At 34.6% G+C, this 17,558-nt stretch overlaps 1 protein-coding gene across 4 annotated transcripts in view; it reads right to left on the bottom strand.

The window, feature by feature from the left end:
• The window catches only part of LOC127064088 (odorant receptor 82a-like), a 56,097-nt gene extending 41,629 nt beyond the window's left edge, over positions 1-14,468 (bottom strand). For 3 of the 4 annotated variants that reach the window (XR_007781583.1, XR_007781584.1, XR_007781585.1), the window contains exons 1-2: positions 14,193-14,468; positions 13,719-14,098 (exon numbers count right to left, since the gene is read on the bottom strand). The gene's annotated coding sequence lies outside the window, so the exon portion shown is untranslated. Of the gene's footprint in view, positions 1-10,807; positions 10,887-13,718; positions 14,099-14,192 lie in introns of those variants that run through there. The other variant, XR_007781586.1, reaches the window with a different exon arrangement.
• Positions 14,469-17,558: the final 3,090 nt, after the last annotated feature.

Raw genomic sequence — 17,558 nt, 5'->3', positions numbered from 1 at the left:
GAAACTAACGACTCTGGTACAAGACACCCTGTATAGAGAAAAGCGCGCGTGCCGCGCTCCTGACATTCTCGAATAGGAGCAAAGCTTTTCAAGCAACACGGTAAATACCGTTCGTTCGAATTCCAAGACACTAATGCAAGTTTGTTGTCGTATAATGTATATAATGTGGGAGAGCCTCAACACGTCGGTGATATCGTTCGCGAGATTTATCAAAGTTATTCTCGAGCGTGCCAGCCGATCGAATTAGAAACGATTTCTCCTCCTCTCTTCCACGGTCGTACCGAAATTTCTCGAGAAATTCGTAAATTAGCCTCGAAATAGTACGGCACGGCCACGAGCCTAGCTAGTTTAGCTAGCTAGCTAGCTCAGTTAGCTAGCTAACTCACGAGACTCGAGAAGTCTCTTACGTAAATCTAATACCGTGCTGGTATTCTGAAAAGGTACGCGTCCGTCCACTTACGAATACATAACTAACGTGTATTACGAGTGCGTTAGAAAGACTTAGAACGTGGCCATTTAAAAGACCGTATCAAATTCCATCCAAGTTCATCGTCGTTTCTTCCTTTTTTTTTTTCTTTCTTTTTTAGTAGATCAGTTGGAGAAAAAAAAATATGTATAAAATTAAAACCAGTAATATCAAGATAATGATAGTAATAAAAATAAACGTAACGGACATTCTCATATCGTCCGATAAACGGAGAATCGTTTTTATCACGTTCGAAAGAAAAAAAAAAAGAAGAGGAAGAACAAATTTGAACATACGAAAAATTGGAATATGGAACAATGTCATTTCGTTTGCAATCGATCTACTTGTTGAAGCTAACACCGAAAGAAAAAGTTTCTTCTCTCCTTCTCACATTTTTGTCTCATTGGTTTATTCCTATTAGTCTCCGCTGTTGGCGCAATGATTATCCTTCTCGGTCACGTTAACACCACCTTCGTGAAAAGCAAAGAGAACGGTACGAACTTCGGAACGGCCTCCGCGCGACAGATTTAACGTATCTGCCGAACTAATTGGCCTCGCGGCTTGTTATTCTCTCTCTCTCTCTCTCTCTCTCTCTCTCTCTCTCTCTCTCTCTCTCTCCTTTTTTCCTAACAACCCCCATGGAATTTCGCGAGAGACTTCGTCTTTCCTTCGAACGATAACGCACACCTCGTAGATCGCTTTTCTCGACACTCGGCACGTTCCACTTGGAGAGATCGACCTTTTTGTCTTTCTTTATTTTTGTTTTATATTTTGTTTTATTTATTTCTCTCTCTCTCTCTCTCTCTCTCTCTCTCTCTCTCTTTCTATCTCTCTCTTTCGCTTTCAAGCTCCCACGCCAAGGAACAGGCAGCTCTCGAAGTGGCACGAAGCGCGATATGTCGAAGAAGGGAGGCACGGGGAACACTTGGATGATAGAATTCGACGTGGATTCCAGTGTCGGACGGAAATAGAGCGGCCACATCGAGAATACTCGCGTGCCTCACGCTCACCGCGATACCAAACTCTCCATAGCTTCTCTCATCTTCCTGATAGTTTTTATACTCTTATTCTCATTCATTTTTTCATATTCGTTAATCTTATTTTAATTGTAGTCCTCGAGATCGAGATAATTTATAATTTATATATATATATTTTACGTGTGTGTGTATGTGTGTATGTGTATATATATTTATTTATTTATTTATTTATTTATAATGGGTGTCTCATTTGTTTTCATGGTTTAGATTCTCGAATTAACAGTTACTATTCTTTTCTCTTTTTTTTTCATTCTTTTTTATTCATCTTCGAAATTTTTTGTTTTAAATTTTATGTTAGACATCGTTAGATCTTTTTTCGAATAAACTTTTTCTTTTGTAATCGCGATCAAGAGTTTAAGATCAAGGAAGTTTAAAAGTAACTGCCTTCTCTTTTTCTTTTTTTATTTCTCTTTATCTTTCTCTCTTTCTCTCTCTCTCTCTCTCTCTCTCTCTTTCTTAGCGTAGTTAAACGAGAAATCATTTGCATAGCCGCCTTCGACCTCTTCGTCTTCGTCATTCTCGTTGTCGTGATTACGTGTGTACGCGAGAAACGACCTCTTTGATGATTATCCTTTTGAACTCGAGACTAAATTAATTCTATGCATCGTCGACGAAAGGAACACCATTGTGTACATCATCGATCGCAATTTATTTCGTCTCTTTCGTTATACGACAACGTGATATTTTATATCTCTTTTATTGATCGATTCGAATCGAAAATTATCGTTTTTCTATGTAGTATGTTCATTTAAACATGTTTTAATCGAATCGGTCAATCAAGATCGATGATTACATAATTGATAATAATACTTCTTGTAATAGATACCTATTCCTGTTTCTATTTTATTTCTATTTCAAATTTTGCCTAGTAGTAGTAATAGTCTAGTAGTAGTTCATCTTCCTGATCGATTCTACCGATAAAATTGCATTCCTCTTGAGTATCTCGCGTTCCTGGAATTGATAATTGAAAAAGCATCAAGACGTAAGTACGAAGGATTTATTCGACGGCCATCTTTCCGGTCGATCGATCTTATACGAAGCTACCACAGAGAAAGAAATCCGACTAATGGACATAAACGAGGTTGAAAATCAGCGTGGAAGCGATTTATGAAAGTCCCGTTGCGCCGATAATGCCGATCGTTTAAACTTCAATGGCGAATTATGTTCTCGACATTCGTAAATTAAGTTTAGGCTCGACCGGTTCCGAAACAGAAATCTTCATGGAAAGTTTTGAAAAAGAAAAAAAAAAAAAAAGAAAAGAAAGAATTAAAATAAAAATAAAAACAGAAATAAAACATACGAAATATAGCTTTAACAGTAATATAACGATGCAACAAAGTGTTATCGCTAACCAAACGAAAGTGAAACCATCAACTTGGCTTGGCTCGACTATGCCCGACGAATAATCGACTAACTTTCTTAACTTTCCTCTAATTCGTTTACCATACGACGTCGTACGACGTTTCGTCCGTGGCATACTTAAGAATTAGGTACATGCATATATACCTGCGTACGTGAGTTACGAGTAACGACGTTACCTCTGATATTTCTTTTTTTTCTTTTTTTTTTTCTTTTTCTTTTTCTTTTTTTTCTTTTCATTTTTTTTTCCACCTTCCCGAACCAGCTGTTAAGTTTCTTCGAGCACAGAATTTTTACGAGTGCGCGATATGACAACGTCAGTTATCGCATATCACTAATTCTTCAAACGATATAGATCGTTTATTATCCATATCGTTACAGTTACAAACGATATAATTAGATCACTAGGCGTTAAAACTAGATAACATATAAAAACAAATAAATCGTGAATGCGTCCATGTGCGTCAGCAGGAACTACGATCGTACGAAAATTTTCCACCGCCGATCAGATCTCTCTTTCTCTCTCTCTCTCTCTCTCTCTAATGGTTTTTCTTTTCTTTTTCTTCTTTTCTATTCTCTTTCTTTACTTTCCATTTCTCCACCTACGCGAACCTGCTGTTTCTCTTAGAACAGAACATCGACGACTGCGCGATTCGCAGCAATCTGGATCAAATCTTCCGATTCAAACGATCAGACGCGATATTTTCGATCCAACCGGGGTCATTGACCTCCCTCCCTTGGATGATGTTACGAAACTAACCGACATTAATTGCTTTCCAATTCCATTGAACTTTACTTTCGATTTGTTCATTTACCTTTCCCCTTTTCCTTATTCTTTCTTTTTTGTTGTTCTTGTTTCTTTTCTTTTTTTTTTATTATTTTTCTCTTTAGATATCTCTCATCTGTTCGGATCTTTCATACGCGCGATAGTCGTTACTTTCGAACGACCTATTCGACGATACATCCTTTTCTTCTTCTTCTTCTTCTTCTTCTTCTTCTTCTTCTTCTTCTTCTTCTTCTACGTCTTTTTCTTCCTCGTCTTCTTCTTTTGCAAGACGTCACGCGAGGCATTACGCGTCGAAACTAATCCGTGTTACCGGACTATCCGGCCGCAAAGATCCATGACGACACTCGCGAATGCAATTTCCTGTTGAAGGTTTTACGATAGGAGGACGATCACTTTGGTATCGCCATAACGCTAAGATTTCTTAAGCTTCGTAATATAAACTATATATGTATACTCTATGTGGCGGCAGGTATCCTCGTTACACGAGTACTAAAAAAGTTGGTGTGTATCTTTGAGAACCGTTAAATCGAATACACCTGTACGAGTTATGACTATACTTTCTTCTCTTTATTATTATTTTTTTTTAATTTATTTATTCATTTTCTTTTCTTTTTCTTTTCTTTTCTTTTCTTTTCAAAGGACACGATAGCATTCCCTCGTTATTATCTTTGCCGTCTTCTTTCATACCCGATTCGTTCTGCCATTAAATATATACAATTTTTCTTTTTTTTGTTTTCTTTCTTTTTTTTTTTTTTTTTCTTTTAGATGATTTAACGTGGAATTTAAAATTGGCAAAAAAGTTGTAACATTATGCCTCTGATTTATTTCATGTGACAGCAAATTCTTCGATTTTAATCGAATAGAAATAGAGAGAGAGAGAGAGAGAGAGAGAGAGAGAGAGAGAGAGAGAGAGAGAGAGAGATAGAGAAAGAAAGAGATTTATTATATTCATACATATTTATATTAATTTTATTATAGGCATTTGTAAAATCGTAAATAACATCGATAACACTTAGTATATTCCAAACTAAAAAAAAACAAAATAAAAAAAAATGGAAAAATAATTAGGATCGTTAACAGTTCCGATAAAGGTGTTTGTCACGAAAGTTAGAAAATATATTCGTTCAGAAATCATAATTAATATAATTAACGGTACGATTCGTTATACCAGTTGACGCTGGTTAGGTCGACTAGTAGTGAAAGTAATGTGAATCGGGTTTCATAATGGCAACTCGAGGCTGCTTTTAGTAGCCTATGGCAATTAACGTGCGACGGTTAAACAATGCGCGTAAAGTTCTCCCAATTATAAGTAATTATAAGAGATTCTATCTCCATCATCTCTCTTTCTGTATATCTTTCTCTTTCTTTGTTAACAATGGGTTATACGATTCAACTCGGAACAATTGGGTTTCACGAGCTATCCGTAACGTTTTTACATCGGTATGTATCCTCGGATGCTTTCTACGTAGAACTTGCAACGTACAAGACGCACCGAGGAGGTAATTGTTTTCAAGCCGAACGATTAAGTTAAACGAACCGCTGCGCGACTCATTTTCTCGACAATGAGAGGAAAGGTGAACGAATTCGTTCCGGAGAACGATCTTTCCTCTTGTCTCAAACTACGGACTCGACATTTCGTTCTTCTTAACGATACCGAACATAATTTATTTTTTAACGGAACAATTACGGATTATAATCTCTTCGTTATAAATTAAAGAAGAGATTGAATTATAATATTTCGATCGGTCGAATTCGAACGAATCTTTCATTTTGTTTTTACGAGGAAATAAGTAGGAATGAAGATATATATATATATATATATATATATATATATATATATATATATATATATATATAGAGAGAGAGAGAGAGAGAGAGAATTTTTCAATAGAACGTCGATTACGATCAAAGTTAATTATCGATTAGTCGAGATGTCGATAAATATCCGAGTTTCGTTTTAATTTTATTAGTAGGAATTGAAAAGAAAAAAAAAAAAATTCTTAAAATTCTTAAATGTTTCTTTTCGTTTTCCTTTTGTTTTAAATCATTCAAATCATTATAGATTCGTTGAAATTAATTGTAGAAAAGTGAAAATTGAGTGACAAATGAGATTTCCTTTCTTTTCTTGTTCTTTTCCATTATTTTTATCGTTCACTCGTAAATAATTATATTATCAGAATAAAATTATCTTGTTTATATAACGTGATTTCTTAAAGATTAGACTAATTCAAGCGAGATAATTTGAATATATTTCACTCGAACGGATTACTTTCAACGTGTCTCATCGTCGTCGTGAAAGTTTCCGGAACACTTCCGGACTCCTCGTTCTATACTATTATGCTACGAATTTTAAAACCGAGCGAGAAACATTTTTTACGATTTTCTATGCGAACGAAGTCTCAACGCGTGAGGATGATTTAAATAAATCGAACGGAAAACTCTCTCTCTCTCTCTCTCTCTCTCTCTTTCTCTCAGCTATGGAATAAATTAGAAGAGAAAGGGATGATCTCACGGTTCGTAAATCGAATTGATGATAAAATCGATAAGTTCCAATAGCTCAAAGGAAATGCTAATTTTTAGTCTATATTATTCATTTAAAACGGAAGAATTACTTTTATTTTTATTACAGTTCAAATCGCATTAAACAAAAAAAAATCAATACGAAAGAACGATTACCATTATTAAAACTTCCCAATGAAAATGAATCAAACGAAAATCCGAATGCGACCGATATTTTCAATCAATCAAATTGCATAGCCGAGCAAATAAAATGTAAAAATATTTTTAACTCGTCTAAGGTAATCAATATTATTAAGTAAATAAAATTAAATGATTCAATCGTTAACCCCTTATAGTCGCAAACCCAAAAAAAAAAAGATATAAACTGAAAAAATTATAACACCGTTCGATATTAATAAAATTAAATAATAAGTAGAAATATAAATAATACTTAAGGAACGTGATACGCGTTCGAGGACGATTATATTTGCAACGACGAGAAGTAGTGAGAAACTTGAGATCTATATAAACGTCAAATTTAACATTTATAAATTATGATCGTAACAATATGATCAACATTCATAGGATAACTAGAAACTTATTATAATAGATTTCGTTGGTATTCTCGGAACAATATCGTTTCGCTAATAACTTTCTTGGAACAATTTCGAGAAATAACTTTCGCTAATTTCCAAACGCGAATTTCTCCAAAGGGATCGAATAAATCGGCAAGATCGTTTAAAATTATTCGATAAATCAAAGGAGATATAAATTCGTCGAATATTCGTCGATCGGTCTCTCGAGAGTGGTAATTTGTAATGGACCGTTAGCGCCGCCTTGGCTTTGAGCGTTTTCTCGAATCCCCATACCCGACGTTTGGACTTTCTCCATTGTCGAGATTCTTTTCGATTATCATTGTTACGATCGCACGAGCCGATAGTAATACTCGATCGTTTCTCCTTTTGATTTTTCACGTATCGAATTGTCAAGGAAAAAACAAATTACAGGAAAGACAAATTGATTTTCAAAGTTAATCAAAATCAAACAACTTCTCGTATCTTCTTTAAAGTTATCTAAAGATCTTTATACTCGTATATAAAATTAAAAGAAACGATTGAATCCAATAACAACATTCTGATATTATTAATTAAAAGATTATCGTGTGGATGTCGATGAAAAAAAAAAAGAAGAAGAAGAAGAAAAGAAGAAAGAAGAAGAAAAAGAATTATGAACGAAAGTTCACTCGATAATTTTCTCACATTTCGTATCGATCGAATTGCCGACGTGTAAAATCGATCCAAGCAAACAATTATGTTTAACATTGACCATTATAGCTATTAGAAGCGAACGATATAAAAGAATGAATCGTTATCTAGTTCGATGTAACGTATTTAAGTGCCGATCATAAACGTGCCATTTATAAGTAGAAAAGCTTAGAAAATAGAGCTTACGGGCTCGACTGATCTATGATAATTTCGCGATTTTATCGGGTGCATATGGCATTAGCCGTAACTGAGTGTCGAGCGCATTGCGATATAATTATATTTATCATGGCGATTGCTTCATGTATAGACGGCCTTACGTAACGGCCTTAAGAGAAAGATAGAAAGAGAGAGAGAGAAATATATATATATATAGAAAGAGAGAGAGAGAGAGAAAGAGAACAATCCATGCTTATGCGAAAAGGAAGAATGATAAATCGACTATGAGTTCACAATCGATAGATAGATCAATAGTAGGATCGATCGGTGAATCTATCGATCCACGAGCATCATCTGCTTCTAAACAACGCTTCCTACTCGAGTCGGTTTATCAAAGGATTGCTTAAGAGAAAATCAACAAATAACGATCTTATTTGGAGAGATCGATCGATTTCATAGATCGAATCGTAGGAACGAAATGATAAACTGTTTTATACCTTTCCACCGTCGACTCCTATAATCATAGTAGTCGATTCTAAGAAAATATTCATTAAGAGTAGAACGAGAGATTACATTTTTGGTCTATATTTATCTAAGAAGAAAAAAAAGAATGAAAGAAGGAAAGAAGGAAGAAAAGAAAGAAAGAAAGAAAGAAAGAAAGAAAAAAAATATATTAACCCAGGATAATAATTTGTTTGACTTGTCAAGCAATGCTCGACAATCGATTCTATTTTGCCACTCGTTCATTTTCCACTAAGGTCGAATCTGTAATATATTATATTATGCGTTTGTTCACGCGAATGGTTAAGGACTTTCCACGTAGACTTTTACTTTTCAAGGCTTTTCAATAAGCAACTATTAACCGCTAGCTCTGACCAAATGATCAATATGAATGCAAGTACATATATACACATACATATATGTATGTATACATATATATATATATATATATATTTGTGAATATCTTGCAGAGTATGTACGTACGTATACATGCAAAGCGACGTAATAATCGTAAGATTTCTATCGTGTTCACGCGAATGCACTTCAAGTTAACCCCTCGCGCTAGCATCGCCGACTGCATCGTTTTTAAAACCACAAAGAAGCACAGGTTGTGATGTTATATCAGGAAGCGATTATCTACCGAATGTAGTTGCTATGTATCTACTCTGAGTTGCTTCCTTTCGCACGAATCGAGAACGATGTTGCAATTGGAGAACCCTCTCGATTTCTTCTATCTCTTTTAAAAATCATCTAGTTGCTGCACTTACGCTCACGAATATACCTGCTACTACCTAATAATTACTATTTTTAAATGAAATTTCGACATTTCTTATCGACTCGTCGAATCATCGCTAAAGATTTTTATGATTATACAAACAAATTTCATTTTTTTTTCTTCTCTCTTTTTTGCTATCTCTCGTCAACCACGCGATATTAAATGTTTTGTTCATTGACTTTAGAAATCATTGAAAACAGATTCTTATGTCGTAAAATAAAATACCTGGGAGATATCATTCTCACAATTATTTTTTGTTATCTATCCGCGATACTACCTTCAGATTTCATTTATTTACTGCAAATCATTCAACTTTAATAATCTATCAGATACGTGAATAAACATCTTTGGAAAGATTTCAAAAGATATATCGCCAATCTTGTTCAATGCTATTTTTCATTTCTTTTACCTTTCCATTCGCTTTTAAAATCCGATTTTTATAATTCGATCGATCTTCGGTATGTAATCGCGATTCGTTCGATTATCGTATAATTGAACAATTCGTTATATAAAATAACCGTGTACTTTTGTCTAAACTCGTTAGGCAAAGTTAGCTCTGGTAGTAAACAGGAAGTAGACGGTGAACGAGTTAATTAGAAACTTTGAGATCTTTGAACGCGTTGGACAGTGAAAACGGTAGTCGCGCCTTTGCGAGTTAACGTGTTCGAAAAGTCTAAGTTCAGATTGTTAACGAGGAAATAATACGAGGTCATTGGGCGTGGCATATCTATCTATCTCTCTTTCTCTTTCTCTATTTACATATCTTTGTCTATCTATCAAATCTCTATCTCCCTCTCTCTCTTTCTCTCTCTCCTTCTCTCTATCTATCTATGTATCTCTATCTCTTTCTCTCTCACATTCAGGAAGAGCAGTATCACAGGCAAAAGGAATTTAAATGGCCCCGATGTTCGGCCTAGTATGATGCATGTCGTTCGTGGAATCCACCTGAACACAACATAACACAACACAACATAACACAACACAACAGAAACGTGTATCTACTCCACCCACAATCCGATGGAAAACGTGAGAAAGACTTTCCATTCGGTGGATCGCTCGAGCGAGCAACTCTTACGTAAGTCTTCCTTTTGGACCACGATTACGCGTTAATCGAACGTTAGACTAACACCGATGTTATCGTAATAAGGAAGAGTAATACGAAACTGCACTCGAAATAATTAATTAATTTCAATAATGAATTTCTTTTCATTTTTCTATTTTTCTTTCTTTCTTTTTTTTAATTTTTAACTACTTTATCTATCGTTCGTATGAAACAAAAAATTATTCATCTACGTTAGGTATCTTTGCTTTTTATTTAATCTTTGTTTTTCCTTTCTTTGTCTGTTCTTTTTCTTTTTTTGTTTTCTTTTTTCATAATTATTTAATCTCAAATATTATCTACTAATGATACTGTTTAATTGGTTCATTAATTTCTTGAAACATTTTATAACGATCTAAATATATAAATTTCTTTTTCTCTCTTTTTAATACCTAAATAAATATACTGGACGAGCAAATACTTACGTAGGTACTTAATAAAAAATATTCGATTAGCTCGGTCGAATTGAAATTTCTAATTAATCGAACGAAACTAACTCGTGGAACAGAGATTAAAATGATTCATATTCGAGTTATACGATATATCTACAATCTACGTTAATGAAATAAATCGTATGATACTATTGAAGTTGGAATAATAAATTCCAATGTATTTTTCTTTCGATGCATCTTTCCTATTACTTTCTATTATTTCTTTGAAGGTATTAGCGTAATGGCGAGGCAAGGACGAACATTGATTCTCTTCGAGCGAACTTTGTTAAAGAAGGAGGAGGAGAAGGAGGAGGAGGAGGAGGGGGAGGAGGGCTGTGGATCGCGTCCATATAAGTATTTCTAGACGAGTGAAAGGCAATAATCTTTATATTTCTCGCAAGAACGTAATAGATCCTTCTCTTGTTACACGAGCTGGAAGTTACGCTAAGGAAAGCGATTCGTCCGGTTCACGAAGCGAAGCTTTCGACGAATCGCATAGCGTGTCGATTCTCTGTTAAAGAAACATTTATTCTCAATAACCCGTTCGGAATTCAACGATGATAGTCTTTAGGTATGTTAACAGGAAGTTAGACATTAATACAGGCTACCCTGAAATATCTCGAATAAACACCGATATGTGATTCTTTTTGAATTACAATTTGAAAATGATGTATTATATTTAATGTATTTCATTTTAATTATTTCATTCAATCTATGTACTTCGATCAAAACGTGTTAAGTAACTTTGTTCTGTAAGAGAAATGTATAAACAAATTAAGTGATTCATCGTGTATATAAAACATGGATACGTATACATATAATATATATTAGTAATCATCGTTGAGAACGGTATCAGTCGAATTTGTAAAGATAGAAAAGAAAGATTAAATCAAATCTATTTATATATGTATATATATATTTACATAAAAAAAAAAAGAACAAGAAAATAAAAGAACTGATTTTCACAAATAAAGACTCACATGCGTAAACATATGCATATATACGCCACATACATTTTATACTGTTTATTCGAGAAATAATGGCTCATTCTCTATCTGTAATAATTACCCGTAAATCATCCTTCCAAATTTTCCCCGAAAAAAAAATCAAAATTAAATGAAAATATAATAGAAAGGCTAAAGAAATAAAGAAATGGAGTTTACGAAAGTACCGTTCGATAAAGCGAAGGAGGAGAACGAGGAGAATGATGATGACGATGATGATGATGATGATGATGATGATGATGATGATGAGAAAGAGTAGAGGAGGAGGAGGTGGAGGTGGAGAAGGAGAAAGAAAGAGGAGAAAGAGGAAGAGGAGGAGAAGGAAGAGGAAGAGGAGAGTGTCGTTTCTCGCGAGGGCGTGACGTCGATAAAACATTATTTACAGCACGTGGATGAGTGCCCGGACGATACACGCGTCGTTCTACTCGTTTCTACTCGCTTCTACTCGCTTCTACTCGCTTCTACTCGCTTCTACTCGCGCGAGTCTACGTCGTTCGCGCTATTCCCGCGGTTACCGGCGTAAATTATCCGGCAACTTACTGAGAATATTTCACGGCGTTGACGGTAAACCTTGCGTTAACGTCCGACTTGCTTGTCCGCGTGAATTTACGAGCAGTGTCAACGCGCGTCTACTTGTGGACCGGACCGGAGCATCTTTGCTTTTTCGCGGTCCCTCTTTTACATCTCTCTCTCTCTCTCTCTCTCTCTCTCTCACTGCATTTCCATTTGTCTCTCTCTCATTCTTTTACTGTGTTTCTATTTGTCTCTCTCTCTCTCTCTCTCTTTTATATTCTGTTTCTATTTGTCTACCTTCCTCTATCTCTCTTTCACTCTCTTTCTCATATTCCATTTCTATTTATCTATCTTTCTCATTCTTTCACTCTGTTTCTGTTTGTTTCTCTCTCTCTCTCTCTCTCTCTCTCTCTCTCTCTCTCTTTCTCTCTTTTATATTCTATTGCTATTTGTCTACCTTCCTCTATATCTCTTTCACTCTCTTTCTCATATTCCATTTCTATTTATCTATCTTTCTCATTCTTTCGCTCTGCTTCTACTTGTCTCTCTTTCTCTCTTTCATATTCTATTGCTATTCGTCTACCTTCCTCTATATCTCTTTCACTCTCTTTCTCATATTCCATTCCTATTTATCTATCTTTCTTCGTCTCTCTCTCTCTCTCTTTACATATTGCACCAGTCGCTCCATCTTCGATAAATCCTTCTCCGTTTCCTTTTTCTTTTGTTCTTATATTTTCGATCGTTTTTAGATCATCGTCGAACGATCGTTTATCGATCACATTTTTTAAATGCTACGAAGAATTTGATTATATCGATTTAATTTTAGATATACGAATTCGATTGCGTTGTTTTCAACGATTAACATTGTAATAAAGAAATACGTTTTGTTATTCGTACGAGTTGGTTCCCATCACTTTTTTCTTTTTCTTTCTTTTTTTTTGTACGTTTCTTTAAATATGATTAGTTCATTTTGTTGTTTATATCGCGTCAAAAAAAACAAAGTGATAAATTGATTCGTTTACGAAACCGATCCCAATTGCATTGCATCGTTTTAGGTTAGAAACGAAATATTTTATTCTGTTAACGTAATTAGATTTTTTCATCTATGCCATATTTTCCAGACATAAATAATTAATTATAACACGCACATTTTATTGTTTCTTATAATATATTAAGATTATAAAAAAATGATTGACCGATTAATTCGTTCGTATGAATCTTATCGAAAAACGATCGATCGTATATCCTATTCTATTCTATATCTATGTAATAACACGTCTATTCTACATCACGTAATAATAATTAATTCTTTCCATAGTATCTAAATCTAACAAATACCTTCTAAATTCTATTCTCCTATAATAATACAAAATGGGAAACAAAAGTGTTTTGAAAGATCAATGACTCTTTTTCTAAACTTTTTTTTTAGGTTAATTGTTTCCGTCGTATTGTACAAATTCTCGGGCTTGTAGTTTTACGATTTGAAGGAAGAAAAAAGAAATGAAAGAAAGAAAGAAAAAAGAAAGAAAAAAAAGAAAAGAAAGGCAGAATAAAAAGAAAAAAAAAGGAAGAATAAAGAATTAACCTAAAAAGTCGTGGAAAAACGAACGAGTGATATATAAAATCATGTAGAAACTTTCGTTCCACCCTGTACAATATCCGTTACATACTTTCTCTTAATTATAACCTAGAAGATCTGTTTTAAACGACATACATATATATATATATATATAAATAAACGAATGAGCTCGAACGAGCTTTCTTTTTTCCGACGAGACGATCAATTTCGTTAGAATGATTAGTACGAACGTTTTCTAACCTCTTACCTTCAGATAATTACAGGATAGAGAAAAATTTCTTCGTCTTCTTCTTCTTCTTCTTTTTCTTTTTCTTTTTCTTCTTCTTCTTCTTCTTCTTTATCTTCATTTTCATCATCATCATCATCTTCTTCTTCTTGTTCCTACACTTATTGTTTTCCATTCCATCGATCCTCGTTAACGAAAGAGAACAAAGTAAATACGTAAAGTGGCTTCGGTCCTTGTACTTGGAGAGTTATGAAGACATGCACACGGTCCAAGCCATCCATCATAATGATGCCGCTTGGATAATTAATAGCGTACGACTTATCTCTCTGTAACTACGATCTTTGTGCGTTGCATTCCAGACCACGGTAACGCCCCACAGTCTTTGACTAAGCTTCCGAGTTCTTTGAAAGAGAAAGAGAGAGAAAGAGAAAGAGAATGAGAAAGAAAGAGAAATAGAAAGAGAAAGAACATTGAAAAAATCATAGAGAGGCTTACCCAAGTCGAGTAAAGTATTTTTGGTTGGTCGTTAAATCAACCCGTTAAAGCTTTCTACGAACAGACCTAATACCGCCAATTACGTTCGCGTAATTAATCGAATAATAACGTTCGAGCGATCAGTACGAAAGATATTCTCGTTGTTCTTCTTAAAACGATAAGTCGTTTCGATTTTCTACGATACATACACACACGTATAAATGCTAACGGTTCTTACGAATTCTTCTTTTTTCGACCAATCAAATCGAAGAATCAAACGTGTATTCATCCGCCCCGCGCGCCGTTCCCGCCACCTATACAAGAACAAAATTAACGAAAATTTATTTATTTTCGAGATATTTTCTTGAAATCGTGTTAACGAAGTAACGTTTAACGTGAATATTTCATTTCTATTCTCATTTCGAGAAGATCTCAAACGAGATCTTCAAAAGAAGTATAGAATTTCGTTAGAGAGAGAAAGAGAGAGAGAGAGAGAGAGAGAGAGAGAAAGAGAGAGAAATATATGTTTCGTAATAAGGTCTAATTTAATTGGTCGGATTTTGAGCACTGATTTACGAGTTAACATTTTTATCCTCCAGATGGCACTGCGATCCTTGTTTGCAATGAAAATTATAACGGATTCGTTAATGTAATTTCGCGAGTGCGTGAGGAAACATGTGTCGAGTGTCTTTTGTCGAATTTGAAGAGAGAAAAAGAGGAAGCGGTGGAAAATGTTCTGTTCGTGAACGTCGTGAATAATAGAAAGATTAGAAATTATATAAAGAGGTATGTAAATAATACGTATTACGAATATGTTCGATCGTGATGATATTTAAGTATATATGTAGGTACGTGATACGTATATATATACATATATATACATATAGAACGTTCTCGAACGATGGTTCATTATTAACGTCGCGTCTTGTTACGTTTAACGAAAATAAGTAAGTACATATATTGGCTCGTAAGAATGAGAATAAACAATGCGGAATATCTTACGAGTGTTCGATACTTTGCTTCCTAGTTGCGTGGGTGCATCGTAACGCGTGTTTACGTGCTAATAATACGTTAATACCAGGATATATACATACGTACGTACGTACGTACATATACAAATGTATTCGTATCGTTTTACTTAAAAATCGTTTTACTTACCACGGAAGCAATGTTAGTACGTTTTTAGGATTATCCGTAATAAAACCTAACAACTAAAAGTCACGTAAAGTCTAACCGAGCGCCTATCACGTAAGAGAAAAATATAATGTAGGATAGGTAATATAAAAAAAAAAAAAAAAAGAAAAGAAAAGAAAGAAAAGAAATGGAGGTCTTCCGCATTTCTTTACGCATAGATATTTTTCTAAGCTAAGTAATAGCAAGGATCTTTACGTTGTAATGTTTTTTTTTCTTTCTTTCTTTCCAAAAAAAAAGAAAGAAAAAAAAAGGAAAAGAAAGATCGACTTTCTTCTTTTTATCGAGCAAGTGTCGATGGAAGTGACAACGAACAAGTATTTTTCCACTTCCGGAATCATCGAGACGTCGTGTTCAGAAAGACGGAACCGATGGTCCAGTTTCTCTCCTTCGTCGATGCAAATCGTGCGAAAGAAAAAAAAAAGAAAAGAAAAGAAAAGAAAACTTCTCGCGGTGAGAACTATTTTCTAAGATTTTTGAACACGAGTTCTTGAACGAGATACGATCTTTGTCAACTCCGTTGAAATTTGTCTCGATGTTACGTAAACGTGATGAAAAAATCAAATAATAGATAAAATAGATAGAAGAGATCACTTATATTCATCGAATTGGATCCTTTCTGAAAATCTCGTTATCAAAACAAAAAATATCTTCTCTCTATTTCGTACGATCGTCGTCGATCTCGAGAAATAAGGATGGAACAAAGAAACGGTAGGATGAAGAGAGATGAAATCGATAATAGTAAGACGAAGTCTTGAAATCTAATAAAAGGCGAGATAAAAAGGACGAATAAGAAAGAAAATATCAAAGAGCACCATTAAAGAGATTGACAAAGTCGACAAGAAATATGATATTATTCCATAGTTCAATCGTCTTGGCAAAGGATGAAAGACGATGAAAGATTTCTCGTTCGTGTTCGAGACTCTGTAGATATTATTCCATAGAGGATCCTTTTCGTACTAAAAACGTATAGGACTGTATAAAATAGTAACAAAAAGAGAGAAAGACGGATAGATAGATAGATAGATAGATAGATAGATAGAAAGAAAGACAGAAAGAGGGAGTTAACCTTTGGAAAATAAAATGATAACGGATATAGTAAACCGTTATATAACGTCATAACATTGATTCACACCTATATGCATACATAGATACACAGATATTCTCTTGGAGAACGTCAGAAACGATCCATTAAGAAACAACTCGCGTTGTTCATTCCTAAACGCGTAGACTACCGGAAGATTATATACCTGGCCATCTGGTCGCAAAAGAGGAGGACTACTCTTACCAGCACGCCCACATTCGCAAGAATTAAAGTCTATACGATCGTCATAACTCGAGCCTAAGTTCTTCCTTTTCTCTTTTTTTTTTCTCTCTCTTTTTCTCTTTTTCTCTGTTTGTCTCTCTCTCTATCTCTCTCTCTCTTTCTCTGTTACTCGTATCACGAAAATACTTGAATCTTAATGTTGCGGACCAAGCTTCGGAATGGATTCGATCGTTTCTCTCTCTATCTTTCTCTCTGTTGGTCTCTCTTCTCTTCTTGTTCTCTCTTTCCTTCTTCGTGCAAAGAGGATAGCCGTTCATAAAGGGACATTACGTTAGATTATACGGGTGCCAAGAGAATCGCGTTACTCAGCATAATCATAAAGCAAGTCTTGGGACTCGACTTACCGCTAGAAAATCGACTTTTATTCGAGATGATCGTTTCGAATAAAATGGGGCTGGAGCTTTGCTTTTACATGTATACGCCTACGCTATATATATATATATAAAATCACATACGTTCATTATATATATACACACATATATATACGTATATGTATGTGTGTTTATATATATATTGCTATACCTATATAATATCTATATAACTAAGTATATCTATATATAGACATATATATATGTATAATATATATCTATATCTACATATATACAACGTATACGATTTTCGAGGTGAGGGTGAAAAGATACTAGAGCGGTGAACTCGAGTTACACGAAGGACGCGAGCGATCTTATCCGTGTTATACGCGGTTGGACGAGCGAGTACGTGCCTTGGCGAACGATTTAAAGACGCTTTTTTTACGATCGCTCAATTCTCAATTCTCTCTTTCTCTCTCTCTCTCTCTCGTCTACTTGGTGTGTCTCGATCGACCGGCGTACGCTTAAAATCTCTTGAACGCTCGTTTTACTTCGGTCCGA

This window comes from Vespula vulgaris, chromosome 5 (genome assembly GCF_905475345.1).
Source record: "Vespula vulgaris chromosome 5, iyVesVulg1.1, whole genome shotgun sequence".
Classification (NCBI taxonomy): Eukaryota; Metazoa; Arthropoda; class Insecta; order Hymenoptera; family Vespidae; genus Vespula; species Vespula vulgaris.
The sequence above is the reverse complement of the archived record's forward strand: the minus strand, read 5'-3'. Positions and strand labels throughout refer to the sequence as shown.